The sequence below is a fragment of the Urocitellus parryii genome, chromosome 1 (genome assembly GCF_045843805.1).
Source record: "Urocitellus parryii isolate mUroPar1 chromosome 1, mUroPar1.hap1, whole genome shotgun sequence".
Taxonomy (NCBI): Eukaryota; Metazoa; Chordata; class Mammalia; order Rodentia; family Sciuridae; genus Urocitellus; species Urocitellus parryii.
In genome coordinates, this window is record NC_135531.1 from 216,850,948 (window position 1) to 216,871,597 (window position 20,650).

Below are 20,650 nucleotides of genomic sequence, written 5' to 3' on the forward strand. Positions count from 1 at the left end.
ATTTAAATGGATGGTCTCTAATGCTCTTGAAGTCCATAGAAACTGACTACATTGATATGCATGTGACTTCCTTATTCTCTTAAGAGTCAGCAAACTCATGAATCCTGTAATATATCTAAATTCAGTACTGACAATTTAACCAAATGCCTCCCTTCACTACCCTACACACACTTTCAATACAGAAGACCCCAAAACAAGGAAGATTTCACTTTTAGCTGCTTTCTTCTTTAACTCTACATTCTGCATATTTTTAAGGTCAAGAATATGAGATCTAGGATTAATCATATGCTGTCTGACATATCAAAAGTGAGCTGGTTTTTAGTACAACTATGTAGAAATCATATCTCTGTAAGGCTATTTCTTATTTTAACTTGGTTGTTATGTATGTGCAAAGTTTCAGATATGCATATACATATGTATATATAACATCTATATGTGTCTATATAGAGCTGTGTCTGTATGAAAGAGATTTTAAAACTAGGCATATGGTTTCCTAGTAACAAGAATCACATATAACTTCAAGAAGCACCCTGTCTACAATCATATGCCTTCAGCTTATTAGCAAGACAAGACAAGCTTTGAATTCTGCACAGAATATCTAATGATCAAAGTAATGGTGCGTATTTAGTATAGTTGAGATATAAACCAAACAGACACTCAAGTGGCATTTCCCTTAGGTCTGATTCAACTAAAAAAAAAAAGATACATGGAAGGAGACTCCTATGGTAGTCAGAACTGATATTTATGATTTATAATTACTAAAATGTCACACATTGTATAAGTTTGAAAGTTTGATATCCTATTATGGAGCTAGATGGATAAAAAAGAATAATTGAATTTCAAAAAAAGTTTAAACAAATAAGATTCACAGATAAAAATTGAATGTTATTCATCTTCAATTTTTTTTCCCAGAAGATAAGCAGTAGTTTAGTGCTGAGTTGTGGAGAAAAAAAAAAAAAGCTATTGGCAAGTAAATTTTTTGTAACATGTTCTCATTGCTTGCATAAAAAATTGTAAGAACATAGATTTGTGTCTACCATTTACTTTAAAACTTGAATGTGTATTTTCCCACAGAATTTACTCTATTAAGTGGAAATGAATTATTTTTTTAAGCTTTAATCAAGACATAAACATATAAACATGGGTAGGAGAGAAACGAGATGAAATTTATTTCTTTAACTGTGCCAAACATGACAAATGCAAACAATTTTAATTATAGAGCTAAAATGCAAGAGTGATATCAATAAACATTAGAAAACATATTAGAAACTTCAGCAAATAACTCAATAAGGTTGATTTGAAATTCCCGATTCCAAGTGTCTGTTCATGTTAATTTTAGTATGCTTATTGCAAATAATTACTGATATACTTTAATAGGATGACATCTAATTTCTATCTTTCTTACCTATTTGTTGTATCAACATTCACATGATTAAGAGGTACTTTGCATTTAAATGAACTTAATTTTAGTAAAATATTTCAAAGGCACCTGGTTCACTAATTATTAGCCAATCAAGCACAAATATAATTGATAGGTCTTTTTAGCTTCTTGTATTTTATAAAACAACAACCTACCTGCTAATGACTGCAACCTATGGAAAATATATATAAAGTCAAATATTTAAAGGAACTAAAGAATAACTAAAATAACACAAACTACAGGAGGTTTAACCTTGAAAGGATAAAATCACTCTGGGTAAGACACGTTTTCCATGTTTTTCCCAGAGTGAAATCCCAAGTCTACATGACTTGTCCCTGATAGGATTCAATAGGAAACTCCACTGTTTTATTGGCCTTAAGGAGTGAGACAGTGGGAAGCTTAGAATACAGAGTGGGTAGAATTAGAGGGTAGACACCTCATAAAGATCCCTCATATAGATCCCTCTCAAATCATTGGCTCAGAGCTGCATGTGCATAGAGCAAGTCATCAATGAGCTCATGTGGGGAAAACAACATCTATCAGGAAGAGTATAAGAATTGTACTGAGGTATTAGCAGATGCCCATTTGTGCAGAGACAGATTTGGGATATGGTTCTTATCATTTTAAGGAAATTATGGTAGAGATATCAAGGTCTGTAGTGAAACAAGGGGAACTACAACTTAGGAATGAAGCATGCATCCAAGCACCAAGAAGTTTGCCATAAGACAACAAAATGAACATACAAAGCCAATTCTTCAAATTAAGCACTTGAGGAAGCTAAAAATAACTTTCTAAAAGATCAAGAATACTTACCAGGTTTTTTTTGTTTACTTCTATTAATGGTTTTTAGTTTTATAATACAGTAGATTTCATTATGATATAATTATTCAATCATGGAATGTATCTTATTCTAAATAGACCAATTCTTGTGAGTATACATGATGATGGGATTCACTTAGGTATTTTTATATATGTAAATAGGAATATTATGTTGGATTCATTCTACTATCTTTCCTATTCCAATTCCCCCTCCCTTTCCTTTACTCTTTTTGTCTAATCCACCGAAATTCCTCCACCCCTTTATTGCTGTTTAACTTCCATATATCAGAGAAAACATTCAACCTTTAATTTTGGGGGATTGGCTTATTTCATTTAGTGTGATAATTTGTAGATCTATTCATTTACTGGTAAATGTCATAATTGCATTCTTCTTTATGGCTGAGTAATATTCCATTGTGTATATATGCCAAAATTTCTTTATCCACTTATCTATGTTGGCTCCATAGCTTAGCTATTGTGATTTTATAAACATTGATGTGTCTGCATCACTGTAGTAGTCTTTTGGGTATATGCTGAGGAGTGGGATAACGGGATCAAATTGCAGTTTCATTATGAGTTTTTTGAAGAATTTCCATATTGCTATCTATACTGGTTGCACTGATTTGCAGTGCCACCATCAGTGTATGAGTGTACCTTTTTCCCCACATCCTCACCAACATTAGTGTTATTTATATTCTTGATAATTGCTATTCTTACTGGAGTGAGATGAAATTTCAGTAGAGTTTTAATTTTTTATTATTTATTTATTTTTTAGTTATAGTTGGACACAATATCTTTATTTTATTTTTATGTGGTGCTGAGGATTGAACCCAGGCCCTTGCACCTGCTAGGCTTTCCCGCTGAGCCACAATCCCAGCCCCTATAGTTTTAATTTGCATTTCTCTAATTTCTAGATATGTTGAACATTTTTTCATAAATTTGTTGACTGATTGTATTTCTTCTCCTGAGAAGTGTCTATTCAGTTCCTTTGCCCACTTATTGGTTATTTTCTTTTCTGGTGTGAAGTTTTTTGAATTATTTGGTATATCCTAGATATTAATGCCATATCTGAGGTGCAGGTGGCAAAGATTTTCTCCTATTCTGTAGGCTGTCTCTTCACACTCTTGATTTGCTCTTCCTTTGCCTTGAAGGAGTGTTTTAGTTTGATGCCATCCCATTTACTGATTTTTTAAAAAATTTTTTTCTTGCACTTTAGAAGTCTTATTGAGGAAGTCAGTTACAGAAATAATATGTTGAAGTGTTGGGCCCAACTTTTCTTCTAATATGTGCTGGATTTCTGGTCTAATTGCTAGGTCTTTGGTAACCTTGATTTGCATTTTATGCTGGATGAGAGATAGGATTTAACTTTCATTCTATTACATATGGATTCCTGGTTTCCCACCATCATTTTTTGAGGGAATATCTTTTCTCCAAAGATATTGGAACCTTTTTCTAGGATGAGGTGACAGTATTTATGTGAGTTAGTCTCTATATCTTTTTTCTATTGGTTTTCTTCCCTGTTTTGGTTAGTATAGCTCTGTAGTATAATTTAAATTATGGTATTGTGATGTCTTTCTTTTTCTTGCTAAGAATTCCTTTGGTTTTTCTGGGCCTATTATTTTTCCAAATTAATTTTATAGCAGCTTTTTCTAATTATATAAATAATATTATTGGGATTTTGATGGGAATTGCAATAAATCTGTTTAATTCTTTTTGTACTAAGGCCATTTTGACGATATTATTTCTCTCCAAGAACATGAGAGGTCTTTCCATATTATAATGTCTTCCTCAATTTCTTTCTCTAGTGTACTGTAGTTTTCATTGTAGATGTCCTTCACCTCTTTTGAGTTTGTTTTTTTTTTTTTTTTGAAGCTTACTGTGAATGAGATGGTTTTCCTAATTTCTCAGTTGATTCATTATTGGAATGTAAGAATTCAACTGATTTATGGGTGTTAATTTTGTAGCCTGCTATTTTGCTGAATTTATTTATGAGTTCTAGAAGTTTATTGATGGAATTTTTTTGTTTATCATGTAAGGTTTTTGCTTCATCTTCAAATCTGAAGCTTAAGTTTGTTGGATATGGAATTCTTGGCTGGGATCCATTTTCTCTCACAGCTTGGTATATATTATTCCAAGATCTCCTAGATCTCAATTGAAAAATCAACTGAGACCCAGATTGGTTTACCAGTAAGGTGACCAGTCATTTTCATCTAGATGCTTTAAAAATTCTATCCTTTTTTTTTTTGTATGTTGGGGACTTTCATAATAATGTGTCTTAGAGTGGGTCTGTTTTAATTTTGTGTATTTGGAGTCTTGGTTTCCTCCTGTATTTGATTTTTTATTTAATTCGTAAGGGTTGGGAAATTTTCTGAAGTTATTTCATTGAAAAAAATGTGTATTTCTTTAGCCTGTATTTCAGAGCCTTCATCTATCTTTATGACTCATAAATTTGGCCTTTTCATGTTATCTCATATTTCTGTTCATAGTCTCTTAATATATTTTCTCCATGGTCAGCTTTGTTTTAAAGATTATATATTTTGTCTTCATTGCCTGAAACTTTATCCAAATGGTCTAGTCTGTTTGTGATGCTTTCCACTGAATTTTTAATTTGGTTTATTGATTTCTTCTTTTTGAAGATTTCCAATTGATTTTTCTTCAGAATCTCTATCCTTATTGAAGTGATCTCTCACTTCTTGTATTTTCTCTCTGATTTCAGTCCTTGTGTCATCCTCATAGATCAGCTTAACCATGAATTTTCTAAATTCTATCTATGACATTTCCTCCACTGTGATGTCAATGGAGTCTGTTGTTGACATATTCTGTGTTGTTTGGGATGGTTTATTCAATTGCTTTTTCATTTTGTTTGTGTGTCTACCTATTGATTTTGATGGATCTGCAGCTGCAGAGTTTCAACACTATGAGCTTCTAGTATCTCTGTATGTTTCTAATACCTCACAGAGTAGCAGAGAACCCAACAATAGCAACAACCTATGCAAACAGTATATAGTAATAGACTAGGTCCTTAGTTCCTATTATGATGGCTACAATGTTAATTGGCACAGTATGCAGAAATAGTAGGATCAGCAATTTCCATCATTAAAAAGGTAAATCATTTTTAACTATGTATGTCATAAAATTAAACAATAGGTGTTTACTATGACTTCCACCATATTAATTACTTCTATACTATTGGTGGTGAGGGCTGGTATTATATAAACCAATTAGTGTTAAGTGGTATTAAGGCTAGAGTCCATTAGGAAGAAAGAAGAAGAGATAGAAGGGTAGAAAAGTGTTTGCAATTTCAAAAGGTGAATAGGGCAAATGCAGTGGTGACATAGAATGTGTTGCTTGTAAGGAGAAAGGGGTAAAAAATTAAAATTAAACAGAAGAGGGAAATAGCAAACAGAAGAATTTGGCAATTAGCAATGGGGGGTAGAAATAAGGGAAATAGATTGGTGGAAAAGACAGTACAAAACAAAATTGAAATATACTAATAAAAAACACCCTCAAAAACAGAGCAAAAAAATAATTACCTTCAAAGGGAGGGGTTGGCTAGAAATGAGAAAACAAATATATATATATATATATATATATATATATATATATATATATATATCCTTGAATCAATTAGTACATTAGAAAAATAATTAGTACATTAAAAAATAATGAATGATCTTGGTGAAAAGGAGTCGTTTCCATGATGGTAGACAAAATATTCCATAGGAATATATGTTTACTGTCTGTACCCAAGTGTTTTCTATTTCTTCTCAGCATATGAACTGAGTGTGGGAGTATGGGCTCTCAAGTCCTTCCTTTTTATTGTGTTGCTCACCCAGTTGCCAGGTGGGGCTTAAGACTTTTCACCTTCCCTTCCTGGTAGAGCAGTTAGGGTTGGGTTGGGCTGGGAAGGGCTGTCTTCTTGACTCCCAGGGTGTGTTCACCATTGAGAACCATGAGAGGAGTTCCTGTAAGTGGAATTCCCAGGTGTAGGGCTTAGGTTTAGTAGGTTCTTTATTGCTTGGCAAGTTGTCTGGAAGTGTTGAATCAATGTTCCTCTTGAGCTCAATTGATGCCAATTTACACTGGGAGACTGTATCCCAGGAGTCTCCCCAAGTTTTTGCCGCAAACTGCCCGGCCCCGGGCCGGCTGAGTCCCGCTCCTGCTGCCGAGCACTGCCTGCGGCACCCCTGCTGAGCGATCCCCTGCTGAGCTGTCAGTGCACACGGGCTTGCAATCTTGCAACCCGGTTGGGCACAAAAACACAAGCCAGTCAAACTGAGACAAAGTTTTATTTAGAGAGAGGCCGTGTGCGTCCCCTAACAGGTGGGTCCGCCACGTGTGTGTTCTACCTGAGCCGGGGGGGGGGGGGGGGGGGGTGGGTTTCCCCTTCCCCCGGAACACCCTCCTACCATCCTTTCCCAACCAATGGGAACTCTCCCATTACAAGAGTGACATGAGTAACCTGAGTCCTGAAAATGGGCCCAGCTGGACAGCATGAGTCCAATTACCATATGAATGTGAATTGCTGGCTGGCAGTCAATAAAATCCAAAGGTGCCTGTATCAATATTTTTGCTGTGGCTCCTAACATCTGCCCCCTACTGTTTAAATAAACAACAGGCAAATGTGGCTAGGGACCGTGCCTGTTAGGTATGTCCAATTCACATATGGTTCTTACCCGTCATGGGAAAACTGACCTTATTGCGTCAGTCTCCTGGCTTAGGTTGATACCACTGTAACCGAATCATACCCGTCACTGACTACCAGTCCAGTATATAGCCATACCTGTGTAAATAGGCCTATGCACCAGTGGGGGGGTGAGGTTCTTGCCTCACCTCTGTTGGCCCCCAAATTTAACCTTGGTGCCAGTGGGGGGGTGAGGTTCTTGCCTCACCTCTGTTGGCCCCCAAATTTAGACCATCACTAGCAGAAGGGAGAAAGACGCAGAATTGCCACGACACCAAGCCAATTGACGGCTCCTATGGAAACACTGGTGACACATCGGCTAAGATATTTAGCACTACCAGTTCGCTGTAACAACAAATAGAACACAATGTATACAGGTGATACATAGTCCAGACAAGTTGTGTAAGCAGTTCAAAGTGGAGGAGTCTATCAATATGTCCATTTCCTCCCAAGGTAAATTAAGTCCTTGATTGAGCAGTTCAAATTGGAGGAGTCTATCAATATGTCCATTTCCTCCCAAAGTAAATTAAGTCCTTGATTGAGCAGTCTTATTGAGTTATTTTGATTGATGTATCAATTTATACAGTTTATAGTGATAGCTATCATAAAAGTTGTAGTTTGGTCTTAGTCTTCACCGGCACTGGGATGGAGATGGGAATTATGGCCATGTTGCTAAAGAGACATTATCCTGAACAGAATTATGAAATATAATGAAAAGGAAAGGTGAAAGTAAACAAACATATCTGTTAACCACCTTTAAAAACAAAATTTAATAACAGCTGTTTACCTAAAGTAAATTAAACCATATAAGTCACGTGACTAAATTTTTTTTTTTTGAATACTTGTATCTATATATACATGAGCGCTCCTTATAAATGAAATATGGACATACACACATACAGACATACAACACAAAACAGCATACATAACATAGAACATATAAGACAATAGTAAATAAAGGCCTTGTAGCTATAGCTAGGTGAAATCTCCATTGCAATGTTTAAAAACTTTACAGTTAAAAAAAAAATAAATAAATAAAACACAGTCAAAAAAATAAAACTGATCAGAAAAACACTAACCTAGGTTTGTATGAGCTTAAAAAATAAGGTAAAATAAAATAAAATAAAATAGAACTTTATGATGTGGGAAAAATGCAAATAATAAAATAGATATTGAAAAAGGCACCATGGTAAATCACTGTCGCAGATGCAAGAATAGCCAGGCTGGAACTCTGGATATCAGCTGTTATGGATTTGAGTCAAATCATCTTCTTTTTCTGTAGAAATTGTTTTAGTTAATCTCTCTGGAATCCAAATTGGTTGCTGTTCCTCCTGTGGAAAAACACAGACAGAGCCCCGACTCCAGACTATTACTGGGTCCGGACCTTTCCATTGTCCTGTTAGAATATCTTTCCAAAGTACCTTAGGCTTATGTACATTTTTCGGATACATATGTCTTTCCGCAGCACTAAGTCCTGATGCATCCAAATTTAGAAAGTTTAGAGTAAAAAGGGTTATTTTAAGTTTATCTTTGGGGGATATATACCCCTTACTAATTCCCTCCCTTTGCTTTAATAAGTACATTTTTATAGTTTGATGAGCTCTTTCAACTATGCCTTGTCCCTGTGGGTTGTATGGGATTCCTGTTATATGATTAATGCCAAATGATGAGCAAAATTGTTTAAAAGACTTGGAGATGTAACCAGGACCGTTATCGGTTTTTAACTGTTTAGGAACACCCACAGTGGCAAAATTTTGTAAGCAATGAGCTATAACATCTTTAGTTTTTTCTCCGGGATGAAGGGAGCCCATCAAAAATCCAGAAGAAGTATCAAGTGTAACATGTAAATATTTTAATTTTCCAAATTCTGGCAAGTGTGTGACGTCCATCTGCCAAATATGGTTAGGTATCAGTCCTCTAGGATTGACTCCAAGATTAACTTGTGGCAAAAATGTCACACAATTTTGACATTGTTTTATTATATGTCTGGCTTGTTCTTTAGTTATTTTAAAACGTTTTTGTAAAGTATTAGCATTGACATGGAACCTTTTATGAAAATTTATAGCTTCTTCTATTGTGGAGAAAATATGTATGTCATGTGTAGATTTATCTGCTAGTTCATTACCCAAACTAAGGGCTCCAGGCAATCCTGTATGTGCTCTGATATGTCCTATAAAGAATGGATCCTTTCTATCCCAGATTAGACTTTGTATAGCAGAAAACAAAGAGAAAACAGTAGAGGAAGGAGAAATCCTACCAGCATCTTCAAGAGATACGATAGCATTAACTACATACTGACTATCAGAAAATAAATTAAATGTAGAATCTTTGAACATCATAAAAGCTTGCAATACTGCATTGAGCTCTACCTTTTGAGCTGATTGTTTGGGTACTAAAAATGTAAAAGTTTGATCAGGAGTAACTACTGCTGCTGTACCATTATTTGACCCATCAGTGAATATATTTGGAGCATTTATGATAGGGGTTTTTCTTGTCATTTTTGGAAAAACTACAGGATGCTTAGACCAAAAGGACAACAAAGGATTAGATGGCAAGTGATTATCAAATGCAACACTAGATTTACACATGATTATTGCCCAAGTATTTAACTCATTAGCTAACTCATCAATTTGATCCATAGTATATGGAGTAATAATTTTATTGGGAGAAATCCCAAACACTCCTTTTGCTGCTTTTATTCCTTTGAGTATTAATTGCCCTACAGCCTCAGGATATCTAGTAAGAATAGTATTAGGAGAATAAGATAAATGTATCCATAATAATGGACCTTCTTGCCAAAATACCCCTGTAGGAATATTTTTTGTCGGTAATACAATAAATAATAAAGGCAAACTTATATCAATTCTATCCAAATGCATATTTTCCATATATGTTTCAATGATTTTTAATGCCTTTCTAGCTTCAGGCGTTAACATGCGGGGTGAATTTGGATCTGATGGACCTTTTAAAATATCAAATAAAGGTCCTAATTCTCCTGTTGGTATGCCTAGATAAGGCCTTATCCAATTTATATCTCCCAATAACTTTTGAAAGTCATTAAGTGATTTGAGTTGATCTACTCGTATTTGAATTTTTGGTGGACGGACCATGGTTGAGGATAATAGAACTCCTAAATAATTAATTGGAAGATTTAATTGTACTTTATCTATTGCTATTTCTAGATTATAATTTTTTAATAAGTTTGTAAGCGTGGCATAACATTCTAGCAATGTGTTTTTATCTTTATGTGCCATTAACACATCATCCATATAGTGAAATATCTGTAGTTCAGGGTTTTGATTTCTAAGTGGCTGGATTGCTTTATCAACATAAATTTGGCACAAAGTTGGGCTGTTAGCCATCCCTTGAGGGAGTACTTTCCATTCATATCTCTGATCAAGACCTTCATGATTCAGTGCAGGGATAGTAAATGCAAAATGTGGACTATCCTCGGGGTGAATTGGAATTGAGAAGAAACAATCTTTAATATCTATAGCTAGAACATGCCACGTTTTTGGTAAAGCAGACAGTTGGGGAATCCCTGATTGAGCAGGTCCCATAATAACCATCTCATTATTAATGGCTCTTAAATCTTGTAATAATCTCCATTTACCAGATTTCTTTTTAATAACAAAAATGGGAGTATTATGGGGAGATACGGAAGGTTGTATATGTCCTTCCGCTAATTGCTGTTTGACCAGATCATGGGCTACTTGTATCTTTTCTTTAGTTAGGGGCCACTGAGGAACCCACACTGGTCTTTCTGATTTCCAAGTAATTTTGATTGTCTCAGTGGCCCTTTTTGAAAACCCAATCCATGTTTATCTATCTCTTGATCTACTTGAATTGGTGCTGTTATATCTTGTTCTTGATCTCTTAATCTCTTTTCTTTTCTAAAGCCTTGTTTTGCCCTAGTAGTGGGCGCGTTAGGATTGACGTTATTTGTTAATGTCAATCCTAATTGATCTAGGACGTCTCGTCCCCATAAATTTATGGGGAGATGGTCCAATACATAGGGCTGTATAGTTCCTTCACATCCTTCAGGATCCCTCCAATCTAATACCATTGCACTTCTATGGGGATTAGTTGCCACTCCTAGGCCTCTAAGCGTTTGGGTCGCTTGCTGTAATGGCCAATGCTTAGGCCATTCCTGGCGAGATATGATGCTGAGGTCAGCGCCTGTGTCCAGCAGTCCATTAAAATCATGCCCTTGAATATTTAATTTTAGCATAGGGCGAGAATCTAAATTTAAAGATAGCATAGCCCAATCTACACCTGTGGAGCCTAATCCCTTGGAACCTCTTTCTACATTACAACTGGAAAATTTATCATGTAGGCTTGGTATTATTAATAACTGTGCTATTCTATCTCCTGATGAAATTACTGATATACCTCTTGGAGAACTAGCTATGATTTTTATTTCACCCTCATAATCGGGATCAATTACCCCAGGACTTATCATAAGTCCTTTAAGTGTAGAAGAACTGCGTCCTAATAATAAGCCTACTGTTCCCTGGGGAAGAGGTCCTTTTACTCCTGTGGGAATGATTTGAACTCCCATCTCTGGAGTTAATACTGCTCTGGCAGAGGCACAGATGTCCAACCCTGCGCTCCCTCTAGTCTGTCTGATGAGGGATCTGATGGATAATGCGTCCTGGGCACCACCTTGATGGTGCTGCTGGGTTCCTCCATTGCCCCGTATATTTGTGGTTTTGGGCCCCGGGGCATTGGGCCCTCCAATTCGTTTTTTGACAACGGGGCCTGATGCCTTTCTCCACGATATCGTGGGTAGACACTTGGTCTTTGTCCATTTTTTGATAACGGAATACCCTCTATGGTGGTTTGAGAATGGCATTCATTAGCCCAATGTCTCCCTCTATGGCATCGTGGGCAAATACCCGGGATTCTACTCTTTTGATACCTAGCTTTGTTAAACCCTCCTCCTATGGGGCAATTTCTTTTAAAATGCCCTTCTTGATTGCAATTATAGCATGTTTTTGGCTTGGCACTTAAAGCCTGTTTTACTTCAGCTGCCATGACTTGTCCTTGTTCATTAATGTCTCTACATAATTTAATATATGTGTTTAAATCTTCCTGTTTCCACGGTCTAATGACCTCTTTGCAGCAACGATTTGCTTGATCGTAAGCCAGCTGTTTTATAAATGGCATTGCCTGTTCTGTATTTTCAAATGTCTCAGAGGCTGCTTCAATAAGTCTAGCTACAAAGTCAGCGTAGGGCTCATTAACTCCTTGTATTATCTTAGATAGTTGACCTTGAAAATCCCCTTGTCCCTTTAAAGTTTTCCATGCCTTAATTGCATTTATAGCGACCTGAGCGTATACGCCAGGATCATATCTGAGCTGTTGCATCTGTTCTTGAAACTCCTCTTTTCCCAGTAACATCTTCAGGTCTCGTTCAGGGTAACCTGCTTCTGCATTTCGCCTAGCTGTCTCCTTGCAAAATTCCTCATTGGCAATTTTCCATAATAAATACTGTCCTCTATTTAGCACAGAATTACACACGTTAGCCCAATCTGCTGGTGTTAAGTTCCAGCCGGTAATAGATTCGACCATACTGACTGTGAAGGGAGCGGCCGGGCCGTAGGCTGCTACAGCTTCCTTTAATTGCTTTATTATTTTGAAATCTAAGGCACGGTAAACTCGTTCTTTTTCTTCTCCCTGCTCAACTACAGGGCATGCTAGTTTTTGGGGTCCCGCCTCAGGATTCCGTTCATCATCTATGGAGGCAGGTAAAGCTGTTGGTTGAACTATGCCCTCTGGTGGTGGAACGGAGTTAGTAGCAGCCTCCCTATCTGACGACCGTTTTTTCCCTGAGCTTGCCTTGTTCAAATTTTCTTCTATCTGACTAGCTTGAGAGACCTTTTGTTTTGCTTGACCTAATATGTTTTCTGCCATGGCCTGGACCTCTAACAATTTACTTAACAGTTTTTCGGTTTGTTTTTTACTAGATTCTAATCTACTATAAAGGTAACGTAACCCAATAAGATAGGATAGAAGAAAGCCAAAACAGAATGAAACAGAAACGGAGAGGAGGAAAATGATTATGTCAATTTTCTCTCTCTCAGGGTCGAATAACTTCAATCCTTGAGTTAACCATTTATCCCAACTCGTCTGTAAGGCTAGAGAGCCTGAAATAAGAGCAGAATAAATCAAAACAGAAATACCCATTCTGTCGCCTTTCCTTAGGGGCGAGCGATATTACTCACCTTTAAATTTTGGGCGTTCCCGGTACAGGGCCACCAAAATGCCGCAGGAATTGGTGGGCTGGTGAGTGCTAAGTAGAGTTATACCCACCCATTCAAATTCCTGACCTGCTATAGCTTGTCTTGGGAGGCTTTGTGAACTGTGGGACTCAAAGGATTGGAGGGACAGGGGTTTTTCCCCCATCTCTCCAATAAAATGCTCTTCTCAGTGTCTGATTATGTCCGGGTTTTCTAGGCTCCATTAAGTCTTTCCTAGGTTCAGATAAGATCACACAGACCCTGTTTTGAATTCCTGGATCTGAGTTCCCAATCGGGTTGGTGCTTTTGTGTGGTAGTCCTAAAATGGCTACTGGCTGGACTCCCTTCAGATTATTGGTAAACTCAGGGCATTTTTTGTAGACCTGTTTAATGAGTCAAATAGCCTTTGGATGGGCTGGGTCAGACTGCCGCTCCCGTTTCAGCATTTTCTGAACTAAACCTATTGGTAGTATTTCTCTCTCTCTCTCTCTCTCTCTCTCTCTCTCTCTCTCTCTCTCTCTTTTCTGTGCTAATTCTACTGCTCCTGCTTATCTCTGATTTTTTTTTCTCTTTTCCTTCTTTAAGGTACTCAAACTTTCTAATTTCCTAATGCCCTCTGTCTCATATCAAATATTAGTGAAATCTCTTTTCTACCCACCTTGGGGAGAAGCAGTATTTCTGCTGCTTGATTCCCAGGTAGCCAAGAAAAACTGCGTCACTCTAATCCACCATCATCATTTGCTGTGTTTTCAGAACATGCTAGTACAAAATGCAGCACTCCTCACAAGGTAACAGATCCCATAGTCTCCACAACACATAATATCAAAAATTTTTAAAAACTTCCAAGAAACAGAAGTAGTTCAATAGAAACAAACCCATGTATGATTCATGTTTTGGAATTATTAGTCCAAACATAAATGTTTTAGTCTGTTTTTTTTTTTTCCTGATGTGAAAAAATGATGTGACAAGAACAATTTTAAGAAGGAAAAGTTTGTTTGGGGGCTGTTTTAATCAGCTTTTTCACTGCTTTGACTAAAGGACCTGACCAGCACAATTATAGAGAAGGAAGAGTTTATTTGAGGGCTCACAGTTTCAGAGGTCTTAGTCCATAGAAGGCTGGCTCCATTCCTCAGGGCTCAAGGTGAGGCTGAACATCATGGCAGAGGGAAGCAGCACACATGATGATCAGAAAGCAGAGAGAGACTCCAGTCTCCATATACAAATATATTCCCAAAGCCACGCCCCAGTTCCCACCCCCTTCAGCCACACCCTGCCACTTTAGTTACCACTGAGTTAATCACTATCAGGGATGACCACTGATTTACAACCCAATCATTTCTCCTCAGAACCTGGCTTTTTTTTTTTTTTAACTTTAAGGCTTGCATACAACACTCCATTAGCAATACAATTGTAAAATATACTTCCATTTCTTTGGGTTTTGCGTAAGATCGTTTTGCATCTACTGTGGGTAGATTGAACAAGCTTTGTTTTTTTTTGTGTGTGTGTGTGTGTGTTTTAACATACATTCAACTAGATATGATTCAGAATATACTTATACCCCCCCTTTTTTTTTTTAAATCATTACAATTAGCTAAAAATTTTCCAGGCAAGTCCACAAAACAGAATTTGCTTGAAGATCAACCCACGGAGTTAGGGAGACTAACAGCACTGGGACCTGCTAAGCCAAGACACTGGTGTTTAGCTAAGTGTCAAGAGTATTAAGAAGAAGGTCCTGGTTGGAGGCACAAGGCCTGCAGCACCAGCTGTGGAACCTCAATGATATGACTGAACAGATCCATCTTCCAATGTTTATTTGCTGGTTGATCCCACTGATGGGGTACATAGCTGCAGGTAGGTGTGCCTGGGTCCATGTAGAAGGCACAGTGACTGGGTGATGGGCAACAGGAGTTGGGGAATGGGCACTCAGCAGAATACCTGCTGACATGGCCATCATGGTCCCACCATCCTGCTCATGGTGACCCCATTGTCTCTAGGAGGAGGGATGGGAGCAGGGTGCACTATTGCTGGCATGCCATTGGGCTGCACCACGGTGGTGTGATGAATGACAAGGAGGTGCTGCATATAGTGACTGTGTGTAGTATGTGCCTTGCTGTGAATAAGGGTGGTGCTGGGGCTAGGCATTCACACAGGATGCATAGCAGTCTGGGAGGGGTTGGGGGAAGAAGAGTATGGCAGCATGGCCCCGCTGGTGGGGGAACAGGGCGCTTTGTAAGGTGTGCCAGGAGTGTAACCTGCTTGGAAGGTAGGATTTGCTCTAGGTACTGAATAGGAGAATAGGTACAAGTTGTGGCTGCATAGCCCACGGGAAAACCAATTTGGATAACCAATTCCTTTGACATTTACATAGGGAACCACAGAAGATCCAGGGCTATAAACAGGATTCATGTTTTCAAGAAAGAATCAACACTCAATTCTCCTCTGTTTTCCATATTTTTCTTGTTCTGGTGACTGCGACCTCTAGAAAGCCAAGAGGACATCCCTGTGCCATGAATAACCACCTGATTGGCCACCTGGGCCTCAGCCCCAGATGCATAGACCACACTTGCCAGTACCCGGGCCCCTGCCCGACCAGCAGACAAAGAGCAGCTGGACCCAGTCTGGCACCCAGCGACCGCCCCCAGCCACCGGCCAGACCTTGACACCACCCCAGGCTGATGGACAACCTGTCTTAAGACAAGATGTTCCTAACATGGATAGAACACAAGAAATGATATATCATGATCCTCAGTATCGGTTTCTAATTCAAAATTCAAGGTTAAAGGGTAGAGAACCAGGTCTAAAAAAAATTTAAAAAATAACCAGGCTGAGTTTTTCAGTTTTCATTTGCTTTTGTTATATAAATGTGGTACAAGTTCTTCACTAGACTAAAGGTCTCTATCCTAACTAGAGAATCAAATCCAATGATTTATTTAAAGACAGGGGCTTTTCCTGATAAATTGGGTCTAATTATTTACTGAAAATGAGTCAAATATGTCCTGGATGCTCTTTCTCAACAAACACTTGTTTCAAATATTTGTTTGACAAGAATTGTGAGAGCCAATACAGCAGACAGTTCTCTGGTCAATGTCTAAAGTTTGGAAATTATACAAATGGTTGAACAGATACCCATTTGTTTTAGATAACATGTCACTAAATAATTGTCACAGTACCTTATTTAAGCTACAATGCCATTATACTATTGAGAGAAGATAGACTGAGGAATGAATTCCAAACATTTTTTTTCCAAAATATTCTTTAAAGCTGAGCCAAAACCTACATAAGTAGAAACTTATAAAATTTTAAGTGCAAGTATAAATAATCAGACAATCGCTAGATGGTTCTAATACAAAGTCTGATATTGAAGTTCACAGATTTTTGTTGAGAGTATTAGAGTTGGCTGCTGGTTAGAGTCTCAATATGGAACTTTATAAATAATTGAGTGGACATTGGTTGGGATGATTTTATCTTGTTTGTACAAACAGTGGGAAAAATTTTAAGTCCCCAAACACTGAGTTGTTGGTGTAGTTGTTGTAAATTACTCTTTCTGAATGTACTTATGTACATTCCAATTTTTAACAGCAAATACATGTGATTCATGATCTGTTCTTATTCTCTAGTGGGGTTAATATACTTAAAAACTAAACAAATTTGTGTAGCTATATACTAAGAAGATGGTAAAAGAGCCAAGACACAATTATAATTTATTCCATTTTAAATGATTCATTTATCTTCCAGTGAGTCATTCCCACCCACTCTGATTCTTGTAAAATATTATGATTCAGACATAGGAGATACAGTAGGGAAAATCCTTGAATTTATAAAGCTTGAAATAGGAGTCTTCTGTTTATGGATATGAAGATGTTTATGGATATGAAGAGAGAGGGAAGATTAATGAATATTACAAAAATACAACATGTCCTTTTTAATTTCCCTAAAGTGAAAATATGCATGGGGAGAGAGAAATTTGGTAACTGATTAACAAAATGATGTGTACTCATCATTAAGTGCTTGTAATTATTTTTTTAGGTAAGTATCACCCTGAATCTCATAATGCAAACACTATCTTTGTGAACATTTCTGTCAGGTTTATCTAGTGTTGTTTTCTGTATATCTTTAATTTCAAATAATCAGAATTATACTCAATACGCTTTCTTGTAATCCATTATTTTCCTTAATAGTAGGTTATGAATATCAGTCCATCAATAATACTAAATAAGGTAAAACAAAACCTGTCAGTGACTAGTAACTATACATTTTCTGACAAACAGTAACCACTTGGTATATGCTAGTTAATATTATTATCATATATCATTAAGTTAAGAAATATAAATTTTAAAAAGATCCAGTTGGTACAGCAAATCATTGTTTTATGATTTAAAATTTTTATTCATCATTCAAACTTTTAAAAAAAATATCTGAACATATTTACAAAGCATTATCAGGGGAAAGTGAAGATTTAACAAAAATAAAGACAGTAAAACAGGGTAATAAAATTAGGAGAAGTAATTTATATAGTAATCATTAGATGTCTGTGCTTTCTTGTGTTACTTGAAAAGTGCCATGAATTAAGTCCCCAAGTTCCTATGGAGAATTTTATTCTAATTAGAAATTGCCATACTTTGTAAAAGGTTATTAGGTATATTGCTTCCTCTTGAGTTTCCTTTGGGAAGTTGCCTTATAAACTGTTTGTTTTTAACTACCTAGCAGCTATTGTTATAGGAAACCTGTGACTTATTAGCAAAAGGAAAGAATTATTTAATCTACTCACAGTCTTATTTGTTTAACATACCAGATATTGCTGGTCAAAACTCACAGTCTTGCCCTCTATAGGTCAAAGACTTTTATAAACAGCTGACCCAGGACTGCAGTACAGTTCCGTGGCAGAGCACTTGCCTATTGTATAAGGCCCTAGGTATGATCTCTAACACTGTGGAAGAAACAAGAAGAAAGAAAGCAAGCAAGAAAGAAAAAAACACTGACGTGATGGTGGCAAGCTTAGGCAGCAATAAGGTTTTATGCATCAAAACTATGACTGTAGTTTGATAAATGACATCCAACTAGTCTCTGAATGGCTATTCTATATAGTTTCTCTTTTACAAAAGCCAAGAACATAGTAGCATAAATTGATCCTTTATTTCAGTTATTCATTCAACTATTCAATCACTTATTAATAATCAGACATTTATTGAAGATGTACCATGGTCAAGGAATCACTGTAAGTCCTTTGAACACAATTGTAAAATAGACCTGATCTTCCAAATCACCTGTATAAAGTCTAGTAAGAAATACTGATAAATACATGAGGAGTGAGTGTTATCGGATCATTTATGTCTTTAACAGAGTATGTTGCCAGGAACAGCTTCCTAGAACAAAAGATTAATGAAGTGGAGGCCAGATTAATTGAATGGGAATTAGTCATGTAAAAGGAAAATGGGATTGCTATAAGTCAAAGATTAAGCATGTTTGAAGAACCAGAAGCAGAGAAAGTGCTGACATTAAGCAAAAAGCATTTCTCATGTCTAGAACTGAATATTCTAGTAGGTAAGTTATAAAAAGACTGAAGTGGTACATAGGTCCAGTTCACAAAGACCCTGGTAAAAGACAGAAAGGAGCTTGGGAATTATATGCCAATCTGTTGATAACCACTGGAGGATGTTAAGAAATATGTTGTCATCACTTTTGCATTTTAAAAGGATAACTTCAGCTAACTTGTGGGAAAATATCTTAATTGAAGGATAATTTGATAAACCACATGGAGGAATTATAGCCTGCATACATGTGGCAAGCAGTGAAGATGAAGGGGACAAGGTGATATCCTGACATTATGGACTGGATGTAGCAATGATCAGGATAATAATAAAAGGATAGAATTATTTAACAGGATAAGACAGAATTTGTAAAGAGTATTTATATAAGAGGACAAAAAAATTTAAAAAATGTTTCTAATTGAAGTATAATTTACATGTAAAACAAACGAATCCATTGAAAGTGTCGAGGTTGAAGAGTATGACAGATGTATACACCCCAGCTCACCACCCATTTACTTGTAGGATATTTCTACTAACTCATTAAATTTCTTTTTGTTCATTTCTAGTCAAACTTCATCTCCCAAAGGAAACTATTCTGATTTCATACAATTTAGTTTTGCTTATTCTTGAATTTAATAAAAATGGAATAATATATTATGTAAACCTTTGTGACTTGTCTTCTTTCACTCAGAAAAAAAAATGCTTTTGAGGATTAGCAACATAAATTTAGCAGTGCTTTTCCATGCTGGGTGACATTCATTCATTACAATTTGTTTATCCACATCAGGCATGGTAGCATATACTTGTAATCTCAGAGACTTGGACGCTGAGGCAGGAGGATTACAAGTTCGAGGCCAGCCTGAGCAACTTGAAAAGATTGTCTCTGAATAAACATGAAAAGGGGTGAGGATGTAGCTCAGGGGAAAAGCACTCCTGGCTTCAATCCCCAGTACCATCCCCTCACTTCTCCACATATAAATTATTTATCAATTCTCTTGTTGATGAATACTTACACTGCCTTCAATATTTGTGTATTATTGGGAAGTATTGTTATAAACATCCTTGCACCAATTTTGCTTTTCTCTTCAGTAAATACCTGGAAGAGTAACTACCAAATCAAAGATGAGACATGTGCTTAAATTTATAAGATAATGATAATCTTTTACAGTGATTGTAACATTTTTACCTTGAATGAAAGTTCTGATTGTTTCAAATCCTGACACTTGGTATAGTCAGGTTTTATATTATCCCTCTGTTGAAGATGAAGTAGTAGCTGAATGTACCTAGACTTTCAACTAGTGATGCTGAACATTTTTTCGTGTGTTTGCCATTCATATATCTTTTTATAAAGAACTTAATGCTTTTGAGATATTTCCCCTATTGTTGAGTTATAATTTTAAATAATATTTTCCATATCTCATGTAATTTCCTATTCATTCATAAAAGCATGATTTATTTCCTTAAGGTTGGTGATAACACATTTTTAAATTCTGATTAATAATTGTAATAGCTGGATCATCTTCAGTTGAGCCTCTGCTCATTGCTTATCCCCTCTGGTATGGGTCAAGTTATTTATACTAACATACCTAAAAATTTTTTATTGTATTCTGGAAATAAAATATATATTGTATAATTTCTGTATCTTTCTCTCTTCCTTTCCGAGTACTTATTTTTATTTAGTAATTAATTTTAATAATTAACTTCACTAGGCTTAAATTTCAAGCTTTCTTTTCTAACCTGGATGACAGCTGACAACCACGCACAGTTCTTTTTGTCCCCGTGCAGTGTGTACTGTCAGTGTGTCACTTGGTGGCCAGCTGAGATCTTATCAGAGGTTTCATACACAAGTGGGACTGTCACTTTCTTACCTCAGCTGTCGAAATGGTGGTATCTTTACTCTCTGTTTCTTTGAACAAGTATGACTAAATATTTTTTATCCAACTTTAGCCACCCTGTA

At 36.5% G+C, this 20,650-nt stretch overlaps 1 pseudogene; it reads right to left on the reverse strand.

Annotated features, from left to right (window-relative positions):
- Positions 1–14,883: 14,883 nt before the first annotated feature.
- On the reverse strand, positions 14,884–15,571 carry LOC113185866 (myelin-associated neurite-outgrowth inhibitor pseudogene; annotated as a pseudogene).
- Positions 15,572–20,650: the final 5,079 nt, after the last annotated feature.